Raw genomic sequence first — 15,292 nt, 5'->3', positions numbered from 1 at the left:
TCATTGGATGGGGATGTTATGGTAGTGACGGCTCCTCCTGGGAGGATAGCACGTGAGTGTTGCAATTGGTAGAAGGGCTTGTTTTCTTTAAAAACCTGTGTCAAAATAGCCTTCTCTGAACTGGGCTTTGGCTGTTCTCTCGCCAGCTTCTGTGATGCTGGCAGGCATTGTGATGCCCTACATTTTCCTAAGGCTTTCTGAGCCCATGAGGCCTCCATCCTTATCTCTGTTACCTTGGTGCCCAGGGAAGCCAAGGCAGTGTTGTCTTGTTCTGTTGGTGGTGGTCAGGGGTAGTTTCTTATAACCTTTAATCTTCGGAACAACCCTGACCTGGTAGGTATTATTAAGACTGATTTTCCTTAAGGGAACAGACTCAGAGAGGTCACACCACTTGGCTGAGGTCTTGCCCCTAGTAAGTGGCAGAACCAGCATTTGAACCTCAATCTATCAGATACCAAAACTTATATGTGCTGTTATGTGGCAGCATTCAGCAGCGTCTCTATTTGTGGAGATGAGGAGTTCACTATTTCTAATCTATTATTGATTACCTTAAATTGTTGGAAAGCAATTTCAGTAACTGAAGCAAAATCTGTTTCTTTTTATTTCTAAGATTGCCCTGTGGGAGCTGTACAGAATGTCCACCCTTTCTTTTTCCTGACAATCACTTTCAAATACTTGAATAAAATTCTCAAATACGATAGTTAGGGATGGATAAAGAGGTGGAACCTGAAGATGAATCATAGCATTTGGATTGATGGAAATGAGAGCGCAGACATTATAGGTAATCAAATGTGGTAATAATAGAGTGATGTGTTGAATGCTTACTGTGTCCACTATTGTGCTCGTCACTCTCTATGCTTTATCTCAAGTAATTCTCCCTATGATGGTGCAGTAGGTGGATGATGTTCTCATTTTATAGATGTGAAAACAGACTCAAGAGATGTGAAGTAATCCAGTTCACTCAGGTATTAAGTGACAGAGATTTGAAGGCAGACTTATGCGATTCCAAAGGATATGTTTTCTGCACTAGCCTAGGCTGCTTCTTGGCTACGTAAAGTAAGTTACAAAAACAGTATAATCTGTTTATCAGTCTGAATTTAGTGCAGTACAAACCAAAAAGGCTTTATTCTTTTCCAGTCACCATCTTAAACATGATCTTCCAATTTACTCCATTTTTGTCCTCTATTAACATTTTAAGACAATTCCATAGCTTTTTTTTTTTTGAAGATTAGCCCTGAGCTAACATCTGCTGCCAATCTTCCTCTTTCGGCTGAGGAAGATTGGCTCTGAGCTAACATCCGTGCCCATCTCCCTCTATTTTATATGTGGGACACCTGCCACAGCGTGGCTTGATAAGCGGTGCATAGGTCTGTGCCTGGGATCCAAACTGGCGAGCCCCGGGCTGCTGAAGTGGAGTGTGCAAACTTAACTGCTATGCCACCAGAGCCAGCCCCTCCGTTGCTATTTAGGCCTTTCAAGTTAGGGCAAAGACCAGCCCTTGTAAGTCTAAAATTCCAGTCTCATTTCTTTCCTTCTTTTCAGCTCAGACCCAACAACCTAAGCCCAACTGACCTTTAGAGAAGAAGAGCATGGTCAACTCATTTCATCTTTTTTCCCACCTCTTTTTCACAGGCATTGAGGCGGGGAGCAGGGAAATGGTGAAGGACAAGCGACTCTTACCTGATGCTGTTGTAGTCCTTTCTCTACGGTTGCTACTTCTCCAGGTAACTGATGACCTACTAAGTCTGTCTGTAAGGCCAGTGTCCACCGCTGGGCTTCATTTGGGCAAATGAAAGAGAAAGGGGAGGCAAAGTTAAGGTTTGGATGCCAGGAAAGATGACGTTTATGGAAATGGACAAGCTGGAAGAAAGTGAGCTGGTTCAGGATAGGTGTAATCCAAGGGGCATGACAGAAATGCATGACTTAAAATGGAAAAGCAATTAGCTTTTGCCTATGGAACAGATGTGTTCCAGCTGTTGGTTCTCAAATGAACCCAATTTTCCTTGTTAACTGTTATTATAAAAGCAAGGATATATCCCCACAAGGAAAAAAGGAAATCCTCAATAGACTCAATTAAAAACTTTCGGCGAAGATGTAGCTGAAATGGTGGCCAGCTTCCTAGGGCCCTGTGGGATTATTGTCCCACTTAGTGGTTCACTTCCCTTTGCCGTGATGTTTTGACTCGTTGGTCTCCCCTAAGCTGTCAGGCCCTCTCCTGTTCCCTCCAGGATAGAATATTAATGCAGTGTCTATTATTGGAGAAACCACTGCACAATCCTCAAACCCTGGGAGTTTTCTGGCTGGCTATAGAAGATGTCACATTTGCATTCAGGTTTTACACACTTACTCGACTGCCATTTCTCACCTTTGGAACATTTCTAAAAATAAGCAACCTACTCAGAGCAGCCATGAGGGATAACTGCGACCTGTATCTCTTTATTTTTATATGAACAAAAATCCTCCACAAAATAGTCTATAGACATGGCATCCTAGATTTCATCAGACTCTTAGTTGTCCTACAGATTTGACATTCTCTGTGTCTGTATGACATCTATTGGTCTGCCTATTGTGAGAGAACTCTCTTTTGAACCAGTTACCAGAAAACCCAGTTGGGAAAATGGGAAGTTATGTCCCTAACTCTGCCCCCTGAGCTATTTGATCTTGGCCACCACGGGAAGTTGCTGAGGTTTGGAAGAAGAACATGCACTGAAGACACCAGGAAATTGAAGAACTTAGGAACACCTTGGGAAGGGGAAGGGGCATAAGGAGGGAAGAAAGGGCTACTGGCAAAGATGAATTGCTTTAGAAATGTTCCTGCACTGGTTTCTAGGCAGGAAACCTATAATACCAATCCCGTTGAAAAGACTGGGTCAATAGAGTCACCTCTCGAACTCTCAATTTATTGCACCAACAATTTCTCTAACTCTGTTACGGCTGAAGGAAGGTGTTGTGTTGATAAAAAATACTCTTACAGCTCTTTTTGAAAAGAAGAAAAGGATTTTCACAAATGCTTCCCTTCTCGTTTATTGTCACTACCATTTTTTCCCCAGACTACTCTCATTCTCAGCCCACGTAGGAAATCAGAAGATAATTTAAAATTAAATGATGATGGCTCTGAGCTTAAAGCACTTTAAAAAAGAGAGGAAAGAAACACATCACAACTTGACAGGGCTGGGAGTGAGAGTCAGAAGCTTGCCCAGGAGGCCCAGAAGAGCTGCTGGCAGGTGGGTTCTTGGTGCATTTTTTTGACTATGAAAGACCCCACAACGTTATCCTGCCTCACGCAATGGGATGGCGACCGAGGTCACAGAAACACAAGGGAGAGAGCTGAGAAAGAACGGAAAGAAGGTACAGACAGAGAGTTAGTAAGTTAGGAAAGCCAGGTTGAATCCTTAATTTATTACTTACTATTTTGTATTATAATCTTTCTAAGCATTTCTTTCTATACCCATGAAAATATTTTCATAGAATGTCTGTAAGAAGTAAATAAAATTATATATATATGCATACATATGTGTATATAGGTGCATGTATATATGTATATAGGTGAGTATATAACATGTTATGTATGTATGTGTGTATATATACATATATTTATAATGTATCACACACCACACACATATAATTCTTAATCAGCACAGGGTCAACGTATAAAAAGTTCCTTATAATAGTAATGGTATAAATTATTCTTATTATAGGGTATAAGCCAGCTCTTTAGCTTACTTTAACTTTACTTCCACTTGCCCATATGTGATAATGTGCAAATCACTAAAAAGGGCCTTTCCTTTCTTTTCCAGGTTCTCTGACTCTTAGAAGCAAAAAGAGCATTTGTCAGACTCTGACAAATCAGAATTCAAATTTCTGCTCTGCGACTTATGAGCCACAGAACCTGGGACAAGTTAGCTTTCTAGGTCTCAGAGTTCACATCTGGATAATGGGATTATTTATTATTTCACAGCATAGCTGTGAAATTGAATGAGGTGAAAAGTATGTAACAGTGCCGAGCATATTGCCTGGTATATAACATGCATTTAACCAGGGGTTGGCAAACTTCTGTCAAGGGCCAGATAGTAAATATTTTAGGCTTTGCAGGCCTATCGACTCAAGTTGGCCGTGATAACATGAAAGCAGCTGGAGACGATATGCAAAGGAAGGATCATGTCTGAGTTCCAATAAAACTTTGTTTAAAAAAGACAAGTGGGCCAGTTTCAGTCTGTGATCTGTAGTTTGCAAATCCCAGCACTTAACCGATATTACTTTCTTACTTTTCCCCCAATTTGTCTTCTCTGAGATTAAGGTTTTTCATGTGTATCACGTTGAAAATAGTACCTACCAAAAGTTTTATTTATTTATTGAGCATCTGTTGTATACAAAGGACTGAGTCAAATGCAATGAACAACAGAGTGAATAAAATTTCCTTCTACCCTTGAGGGGCTTAAAGGATAACAGAAAGAGCTGAATTTATCTCAGCTTGGTCTTCCTAGCCAGAATATGGTTGAAGAGTATTTATTTCATGGAGTTACTATGAAGATGAAATAAAGCATCATGTTTAAGTGTGGACGCAGTACCAGCCATTAGGGAGAAGTGGTTATTGGACTTAACCTTTTTGCTGTGAAGAATGTAAAACTGGACAAAATGTACGAAGAAACTCTTTTCAGACATTGGACCACAGAGAACACAGGGCTGTGATGCTTGAGATAAGGAAAACACCAGATTTCACTCCAGCTTTCTGCCCATGACCCCTAGCTAAACCTCAGCACAGCAAAGTGGAGCCCAGTTAAAAAAGAAGTTGAGCCCAATTAAAAAAAAGTTTTTATTCCTTTTTAAAGAAGTGGCTTCACTGGAGAGAGGCAAGACAGATTAGAGTTTGGGGCCGCTGATGTAGCTGGAAGTTATCGATCAGATTACTGAGGAGAAGGCAGATGCACGGATAAGGTGACTTCAGAAATCTGCACAAGGATCCCCTTGAGTTTTGAGGTGAATGGAAAGCTGTGTATGCACAGATCAAGGTTCAGTGAGATTAGGCAGAGAATAGCTATTGGATAACTGTGAACTGGAAAGAATCTTAGAGGTTGCACAGTGCAGGAAGATGGGGTTATAATGACCTAAAGTGGAGAGACCTCATAAACACCCTGGGCATTCAACTGAGATCCCGGAAAAGCTATGACTCAAGAGTAAGACTACTCTGGCTCTAGAAGAAGGCCACTCTAGATCCATCATAAAAAAGCTTAAAACCAAGCGTTGAGAGGATACAGCTGATTTGTCAATAAATTAAGTGCCTGCCAGAACAAAGCATAACAGTCTTTAAAGGAAGGCAACAAAATTCAGACTTATATAACAACATAGAATCTACAATCAAATATATAATATATTTGAAGACATATGAAGAACTAGGAAAATGTGGCACTTAACCAGGAGAAAGATGAGTCAGTAGCAACAGACACAGAAATACCACAGATCTTGGAATTAACAGATATGTTGCTCTATTTTGGGCCACACCCACTTCACCTCCAATCCCCCATCCCTGACCCCTGGCAACCACTAATCTATTGTCCATTTCTATATGTTGTCATTGCAAGAATGTAATAAATGGAATCATACAGTAGTCAACCTTTTGTTGATGGCTTTGTTTTGGGGGGGTAACATTGGTTTATAATATTATATAAATTTCAGGTGTACCTCATTGTATTTTGACTTTGCTATGCACACTACATCATGTTTGCCACCAAAAGTCTAGTTTCCATCCATCATCATAAAAATGTCCCCCTTTACCCCTTTTGCTTTCCTCCCATTTCTCTTCTGCTCCAGTAACCACCAATCTGTTCTTCATATCTCTCTATGCTAAGCCAAGTAAGTCAGACTGAGAAAGACGAATACCATATGATTTCACTCATATGTGCGATTGGCTTTTTTCACTCAAAATAATTCCCTGGAGATGCATCCAAGTGTTGCATGTATTGATAATTTGTTCCTTTTTCTCACTGAGTAGTATTCCGTGATATAGATGTATCACAGTCTGTTTAACCATTCATCCATTGAAGGACCTCTGGGATGTCTCCACTTTTCAGCTATTACAAATAAAGCTGCTTTGACCATTGGTGTACAGGGGTTTTTTTGTGTGTAGACATAAGTTTTAATTTCTGTGGGATAAATGCCCAACAGTACAACAGCTGGGTTCTGTGGTAGTTGCATGCTTAGTTTTATAAGAAACTGCCAAACTATTTTCCAGAGTGACTTTATCATTTTACAATCTCACCAGCAATGTATGAGTGATTCAGTTTTTCTGCATCCTTGCCAGCATTTAGTGTTGCCACTATTTTTTGTTTTAACCATTCCTATAGGTTACATGAGATGTGTTTTAAATATAAAGACATAGATAGGTTAAAAGAAAGAAATCACTGATCACTATAAAGATGCTGTAATTAATGACAAGACAGCAGAGTTCAAGGAAAGGAGTATTATTGGAGATAAAGAGGAACATTTCGTAATAGTATGAATTGTGAATTAACTATGAATTAGTTATTATTCATCAAAAAGACATAACAATCTTAAATGCTGAAAGCATCTTATGACAGAGCCTCCAAACATGGGAATCAAAACTGATAGGACTGGGAGCAAAAACAGACACATCCGCAATCAGAGCTGGACACTTGAACACTTCTTTCTCAGTAGCTGATATGACAAATAGACTAAAATCTGTAAATATATAGATTTAAACACTGCTATTAGCTAACTTGACCTAGTAGATAATCATAGAACATTATTTTCAATAATTGCTTTCTCTTCTGTTCAAGAAGTTGGTTTACAACTCTTTTTTTTCAAGTATACATGAAATATTTATCAGGAGAGACTTTATGCTGGACTATTAAAAAGTGTTTCTAAATTGAAAATTATTAAAATCTTATAGAGTATATTTTCTGTCCATAAAGAATTAAATTAGAAATCAATAACAAAATATCCACACAATTCTCAAATATTTGGAATTTAAGCAACACACTTCTAAATAGGACATGCACTGAATAAAAAAATTACAAAGGTAATTAAAGAATATTTTACTAAATAGTAATAAAAGTACTAAACATCAAAGTTTGTGGGGTACAGATAAAACCTTGTTTCAATGAAAATGTCTAGTGGCAGATGCTTATATTAAAAAATGAAGAATAGTTTTAAATCAACCATCCATGCTGGCACCTTAGGAAGATAGAAAAAGAAGAGCAAATTACACCCAAAGTAAAGAGAAGGAAGGAAATAATAGAGAGTTGAAATTGATGAAACAGAAAATGAGCAAATGATAGAAACAAATCAATGAAAGAAAAAATTGATTATCAGAGATCAATAAAGTTGAAAATTGATCTTTCTCAACTGGGGTTCTACAAGGAAAAGTTAGATTTAAAGGATATTATAGGGTTGTCTATTTTCTCTGTTCTTCCAAGGAAGTTACGTAGCTAATAGTAGATCCATAGGAAAATAATTATTTCATTTTATACAATAGATGCCTTAGAGCCTTAGGGCTTAATTCTTTCATGGAACCCTAGTTGAGAAGAGTCTCCCCAGCTATGCTGATAAAAATTGTGAAAGAAAATAGAAATTACAAATTACCAACATCAGAAATGTAAAAGGGACCGTCACTATAGATGCTGGGAGCATTAAAAATTAGTAAGAAAACCCTGTGAATAACTTTATGCCAAGAAATTAAGAAACTTAATAACACTATAACTGTTAAAGAAGTTGAATTTATAATTTAAAACCTTCCCATAATACAATTCCAGACCTCGGTTGTTTAACTGGAAAACTGTATCTTATACTTAAGAAAGAAATAGTGCCAGTTTACGCAAACTTGTTCAGAAAAAGGAGTTGGAAATGCTGCTCAACTTTAAGAGGCAAATATAAGCTTGATGACACCGTCCAATATCATTCATGAACAGATATGCAGAAATCTTGACGAAATATTAGAAGCTGAATCTGGGAATATATAATTGGATAGCATATATAACAGAGTAAGATTTTTCTTACAAATGAATGCAAGATTGTTTCAACATTTGAAAATCAATTAAAGGAATATATTACATTAACAGATTAGAGGAGAAAAGTTATAAGATCATCTCATATAAATGCATAAAAAGGGTAAAATTCATACTCATTTGTCATAAAAACTTTCAGCCAGGTAGGAGTAGTCGAGGGCTTTCTCAATCTGATAAAACCCACAGCGAACAGATTTAATGGTGAAGGACTGATTGTCCTCCCTATGATACTGGGAACAAGGCAAGGAAGACCGCTCCTTTTTCTTCTCTTCAACATTGTCCCGAAAGTCATGGCTAGTGAGATACTGCAAAAATAAACAAACATACAAAAAGGAAAAATGGCAATATGAATGTGTATATAGAAAATTCTATGGGATCTACCAAAAAAGATCCTAGAACCAACACATGAATTTAGTAAGGCCACAGAATACAGGGTCAATATACAAAAATCAATTGCATTTCTATGTAATAGCAACACACAATTTGAAGATTGTATTTAAAAAACCATTCTTTATAATAGCATCAGAACATTAAATAATTAGATATAAATATTAATATATGCAGAATTCCTCACTGAAAACTAAAAAATATTACTGAGCAAAAGTAAACAAGATGTACATAAGTGAATAAATACACAATATTAGTGGATTGGAGGATTAATTATGGTAAGACGTACATTTTCCCAAATTTACCTTTAGATTTTTAATGAAATCTCAAAATCCCAAGGCTTTTTTTTTCTTTCTAAAAATTAGCAAGCTGACTCTAAAATTATTTGGAAGTGCAAAAGACCTAGAAGAGTAAAAAAGAAAAATCTTGAAGAGGAGAAACAAGTCAAAAGATACATACTACCTGATTTCAAAACATACTGTGAGGTTACACTAATCGAGAAAGTGTGACATTGGCCTAACAATACACCTTTAAGGTCAATGGAACAGAATAGGGAGTCTATAAATAGACCAATGCTTATACGGTCAATGTGATTTTTGACAAAAAAGCCAAAGCTATTCAATGGGAGAAAAGAAATTCTTTTTGAGAAATGATGCTGAATTACTGGATATCCACAGTGAGGGAAAAAAAACCCAACCCCCAAATGAACTCAGCCCTTGCTTGACACCTCACTCAAAAATTACTTCAAGATGGGTTGTGCATCTGACATAAAAACTAAAGATATAAAGTTTCTAGAACAATGGATAAGAGAATATCTTCATAACCCTGCGATAAGTAAAATGTTCTTAGAAAACACTGACTGTAAAAGAAAAGATTGATATGTTATTCAAAATTATAAACTTCAGCTCACTGAAAGTGTTCATTAAGAAAAGGAATAGGGAAGCATGGGTCATAAATATTCAATATACAAATATACCACAAAAGGCTTGTGTGCAGAGCACATAAAGAGCACCTTCAATTCAACAACAGGAAGACATCTCAATAACAAATAGGTGAATTAGACACTTCACAGAGGAAGATATATAAGGGGCCAATGAACACTTGAAAAATTGCATATTATTTGTCATCAGGGAAATGCAAATTAATATTAAGATATCACCATACTTCTAGAATGGCTTAAATTTAAAAAGCCTGATGACATTAAATGTTGGCTAGGATGGGAAGCAACTAAAATTCTCAGACATTGCTGGTAGGAGTACAAAACAGCACAACCAGTTTGGAATCTGTCAATTTCTTATAAATTAAAACATACTACTATCTTATGATCAAATAATTCTGCTCTTAAGTATTTACCCAAGATGAATGCAAACCTATGTTCATGAAACACTTTTATGCAAATATTCATATTAGCTCTAGTAATAATAGCCCAAACCTGAAACAACTCAAATGGCTAACAAGATAATGGAGAAGTTGTGTTACAGCCCTATAGTGAAACTGTAGTTGGCAATTAAAGGCTAGAATAGATTTGGACATTGCTAAGATAGAATCAGCGTCACTTAGTGACAAACTGGAAAGTAGTGTGATATAAAGAAAGGAACTGAAGGTGGCCTTGCGATGATTAGCCTACTTGCCTACGAAAAAGATTGAAGAAAAAAACGCACGGAGGGAGGAAAAGGCTGAGGGATGGGAATAAACTGATTCTCTGAAATCTGCTTAGAAATGATTTTGTTTTCAATGTGAAATAGAGGAAGTCTCTCTAAGAATTGAAGGTTCCAGTAGTCAGAATTCATTTGTTTCCCTATTTCAACCTCTTTGGCTTTCTTTCCTGGGCACAAGTTTTGATAACTTCAAAGGATGCTCTGGCATTATGAGAGTACCAAGAACAGCCTTAAGAGGAGATTACCCACCATGCATTAGTACTCCTTGTTCTCCTTTCTCATGAAGTATTTGAAGTGGAGGTATTTGTGGGCCACTGGTGGGAGGGGTGCCAGCTTGTTTACCTTCTCTTAGCTTGTATTTCTGCTAAGAGAATTTGCGCTGAGGTGCACTATTTGGAGTGTTCAAGAATGATGGTAAGAAAGGAGAGGAAAAGCTATTTATCATGTCCTTCAGGATGGTCATCACATTCATTTATTTATTTTCTATAAGAGTTGTTTTTCTTATGTCCTAGTTGGCGAACTTCTTGAGGGTAAGGACTGCCTTATTCATCTTTTTATCTTTCCTCGCTGAAGTTTATCATGAAGTAAAGTAGGCATCCGATGAATAGATACTGAAAGAAGGAGTAAATTTGCCTCTAGAGATTTTATTACCACTGCTTCCTCTGAGATGTACAGTTTTGTTATTAAAAACAACAAAAGTAACCAACAGTTACAAAGTGGATCTTTAAAGAACCTTTCGCCTCAAGAAAAAAGGAAAATAAGACAAGCCCAATATAAAAACGGAGAGACCCTTGACTAAAACTGACATTTAAAAACCAGATTGGGAGGATAAGAGAGACCAAAGAGGGAACTCAGATAGTCAAACTTTCTGAACTCAGAAAGGAAAAAAGCAGAAGAGACAGATCAAAGAAGCAAAATTCCATTAAGGGGAACAAATGGAAAGTTAAGGGCCTTGGGTATCCCTGCCAGAGAGAGAAGCATTTTGATTTAGCTGTAGAAGCAGAGGAAGGTCCCACGAAAACAGAGGGAGGTCGCCTGAAGACTGCCCGCTGTCACTCAGGAGTGAAGCTTGGATTGACACTCAGCTTGATCTCGCTCTCCCCTCAGCCATCTGCTCTCTAAAGAATGCACCTCTTGATTTTTACCCATAAACTTGATAACCAGCTTAGAATAATGCCTGCCCCTGAAGGATCCACGCTAGGATAACTCAGCCACCTTGCATTTTTTCTAGCCACGGTCATATCCCCTCAACCTCTTTAACCCTGACCTCGAAACCACTTCTGCTTCCCTGTTCTTTGTGTTCCAAAAACATAGTGTAAATTCTGGTGTCCTCTACTTCTAATGAAGGGGATTCATCTGAGGTGTATTCTTTTGAGTGTACAAGAAAGAATCTAAGGAGGCAAAGTAAAAAATTAATTATTACTTTAACATACAGAATGTGTAGCTGTCCTCCTTGACTATTGTTTGGCATGAGTTGAAGTCCTCAACTCAAATCAAGTCCTTAACTCAAAGTCAATCCTGTGGTCTGAGAAGAAAGTTTCTTCTGTTCCAGTGCCACCTTCTACAAAATCAGACTAGGTTAGTATATGTCTTTAAACATAAACATTTAAAGAGAGTTGATACTTGAGAATGAAGGATGACACAATAACAGGTCTGCCCAGGAGAACCATTCCCTTGCCTTCTCAGCATCTAGAGGCTGCCCACACTCCTTGGTCCTGGCCCCCTCCCTCCTTCTTCAAAGCCAGCAATGGCGGGCAAGTCCTTCTCACATCTCATCACTTTGACATCCCCTTCTGCCTCCCTTGTCTACCTTTAAGAACCCTTGAGATTACATAGGGCCCACTTGGATAATTTCTCTATTTTAAAGTCAGTTTATTAGCACCCTTAATTCCAGCTGCAGCTTTACTCCCCCTTTGCCATGTAGCATAACACGTTCACAGGCTCTGGGGATTAAAGCAGGGACGTCTTTGGGGGAATATTGTTCTACCTACCGCACCTGGCTTCTGATTTCTGCCTCTGATGCAGCATGCTATAGGATGGTACTCCCTCCCGGAATTGGGAAGTCCTGGCTATCTTTGCCTTAAAAATCTAGATGTTCCAGCTCATGTGCGGAAATGACCCTGTTGCATTTTGGGAAAACATTTGAGGTCATTAAAAACATGGGAAGTGTTTGGGAGTTGGCTTCTTTTTGGCTTTTTACTCACCAAAACCAAGTTATGAAACTTGGTTATCTTGCCAAAAGACTTCTAATAAATTATTTTGTAATTGTGTTCAGAGTTAGTGCAAGTAAGCGTCAGGTTAGCTTTTGTTAAATACTCCCTGTCACACTTCATTGACATTTTGGTTGCTTTTAAGTCACATGCAGTGCTTTCCTGGATTTGGGCTGGATTCTGTCCTTCTATGGGCAGATGAGTACAACCGAGGTTTGTTTTTGTGTTTGTTTTTTTTAAATGCTGTCTTGATCCAGTTTTGAGGCTCTGGCTAGAGGTCAGTCGGTTCTCTTTCTTGAGCAGCTGATTAAATCCAAACCTCAAACACTTTCCTTATCAGGTTCTCACAGTCCAGGGCCACTAGGTCACTATGCACCCCTAATGACCCATGGATCAGGTACCAGACAACTGGTCCCTATGCCCTGGAGCCCAGAGAATTATTCAAATTAGCCAGTCCACGGGGAGTCTGGGAAACATAGCTAACCCCCTCCCTTTGCCATACATAAGCTGCCCCCTCCTGCTCCAGCTTGCTGTTACCCTGTGCCTGCGTGCAAGCCCTGTGTGACCCTGCCTGACAGCCTGCTCTCACTTGGAAGTGTAAGTTATAGAGTTCTGCCTTTCACCTATCTGAGTGTCGGTGTGTCATGTCCTGTCATCAGAGAATCTTTAAATCCTATAAAACAGTGAGCCCTTTCATCCATCCTCCCATTCCTCCACACCACAAACATTTAATGCGTGTTCATTATGGGCAAGCCCTATGCCAGGCCACAGGGGTATTCCTGTGGCCCCTGTACCTGAAAGCTATTAAAGATGTAGATTTCTTTCCTACCTGAGCTCTAGCGTGTTGTTAGGTCTTTCCTCCCTCAGCCCACTTCTTATTTTATCATTTGCTACTGAAATTAATAGCTCTGCACTGCTCTTGCATGATCCAGTCAGGGTAGCTGGAAATGTGTGTGCCTATGAATTTTAGGAATGAGACATTCTATTTGAGTTTATATGGGTTTATTTTGCCACAATGCTGATTGGATATCCTCTTTTAACAGTTATGGCCACTTGAAGATACTGACTATTACAACAGTTTTCACCAAGATGCCTTTGATACGTGAACTACTGAGAGGAAAAAACCAGCAAACCTATTGTAGTTAACATCATGAACCAGCTGTGTAATAAAAAAAATTCAAGCAACGTTTTATCAGAGGGTGCCATCTGTAGAAAGAGTATTTTTTCTGTTAGCGGCAGCAGGTACGGCATTTGTTTGAATGACCAGTTCCTTACCTTGCTTTTGTGGGGCAGCCAAAGCCCTTTTAGGATGGTGAGAGCTGTCGCAAGCTCATTTGAAACCTGTCTCTGGTGGACAGGGAACTGTATGCGTCACCCTTGAAGTTCTTGGTTGTTAGAAAGGGATGAAACCGCTTTGACTTCAGGAGTACTGGAGGTGTTAGGAGCTGCCTGGCATTTTGACTGTGTTTTTTGAGACGAATATGTATGTGTGACCACCTGGGGAAAAGCCACACACAACAGAACCTGAAGCAAATCACATTGGGTGATATATTGCCCCTTACCATCAGTCATATCATATGCAATGTAAACAGAGTGAAGTAATTTGCTACTTTCCTGGGTTCCATTATGTATATGTGTTTATTTAATCAGAACTAAATGATATTACACGAAGTTCCCCTTGGCCTCCTGAGGAATCCAGATTCAACAGTTTTCAGCGCTGTTCCGTGCTGGAGAGCGAAGAAAGTGTAACCATAGTGATGGAATGGAAATGATTTTCTTTGTTCAGAGGCTTCAATATCCAACAGACATTACAGTTTTCAAGGTCAAAAATATATTAGGATGAGATAAAAATTAAAGAAAAATGTGCTGGCTTAGCTACAAAAGCTAATTTAGTTTATGCATTATAAATTATGTTAAAATGACTAAAATGAGATTTCTCAGCAAGAACTAAATGTGTGGTTTCACAAAACTAATTTCCAAAGATGAACATGATTACAGAATTTAGCTTTAAAAGCTTTTCAGGCCATCAGAGAAAACAGCAAAGCTATCAATTATCAGACTTTAGTGGTGCCTCTGTCAGAAATATAATGGTATTTTTAGCATTCTACTCAGCGTTTACTAAATTAAGAATGTCTACAAACAAATCAATTAATTGGGACATTATTTAATTAAGTAAAACATGTGATCTGCCAAAGAACCTTAAGAAGACGTTTATAACGTCCCAGCAACCTTCTTCTATTGAGGGAGATAGCAGGCCAAGCAATAAAAGGAAGATGGAAGCTACAGAAAATGAAATGTTGATCAAACAAGCAAACAGAGCCTTGTGCTTTTCTGATTCATGCTGCATACCTATGTAATTTTAAAAAGTGCTTGTTTTGAAAATCCATGATTTCCTGGGAGAAGGTCAATGCTGTCTGTCAGTCATTTCAGTCCTGTTAGGTGGCTATGTGGCATTTGGGTGTTTTTGTAACAATGCATTATGAACATAAAAGAATCCATATACTCATGTGTGGTACACTTAACTCTCTGGATGCAGGGAGGGTACGGGGTTCCTGGTATCTGTTTCCATGTTACTGGAAAGCTAAACAGTTCAGATTCAGCGAAGGTTTATTTTGGACCCACTATAAGTCAGGCACTTTCAAACAAACCATCTCATTCAACCATTTGACAGTCCTGTGAATCAGGGATCAAGATTCCTGTTGTAAATGGGAGACTGAGGTTCACTGAAACTAAGTATTTTCCCTGTATTCATATGCCTGGTAAACTGCAGAACTAGGTCTTAAACCCATGGCATATAATATCAAGTGCTGAACACTTTCCATTATTCCAGGAAATCTTTTCTGCAGGAAAGCCAGTGTGGCCTAGCCTGGATGTAAGCAGGGCTGCGCCAGTGAAATTACTAATCTGCTGGCCAAGAGAGTCATTGGAAATACGTTGTCTCCAAAGAGGGTTAGCAATGATTTGGTTAGGGAGGGAACAGAGGTGATCATCAAATACTGCTTAGATGAGTCAAAGT

Source organism: Equus asinus, chromosome 23 (assembly GCF_041296235.1).
Source record: "Equus asinus isolate D_3611 breed Donkey chromosome 23, EquAss-T2T_v2, whole genome shotgun sequence".
Taxonomy (NCBI): Eukaryota; Metazoa; Chordata; class Mammalia; order Perissodactyla; family Equidae; genus Equus; species Equus asinus.
The sequence above is the reverse complement of the archived record's forward strand: the minus strand, read 5'-3'. Positions refer to the sequence as shown.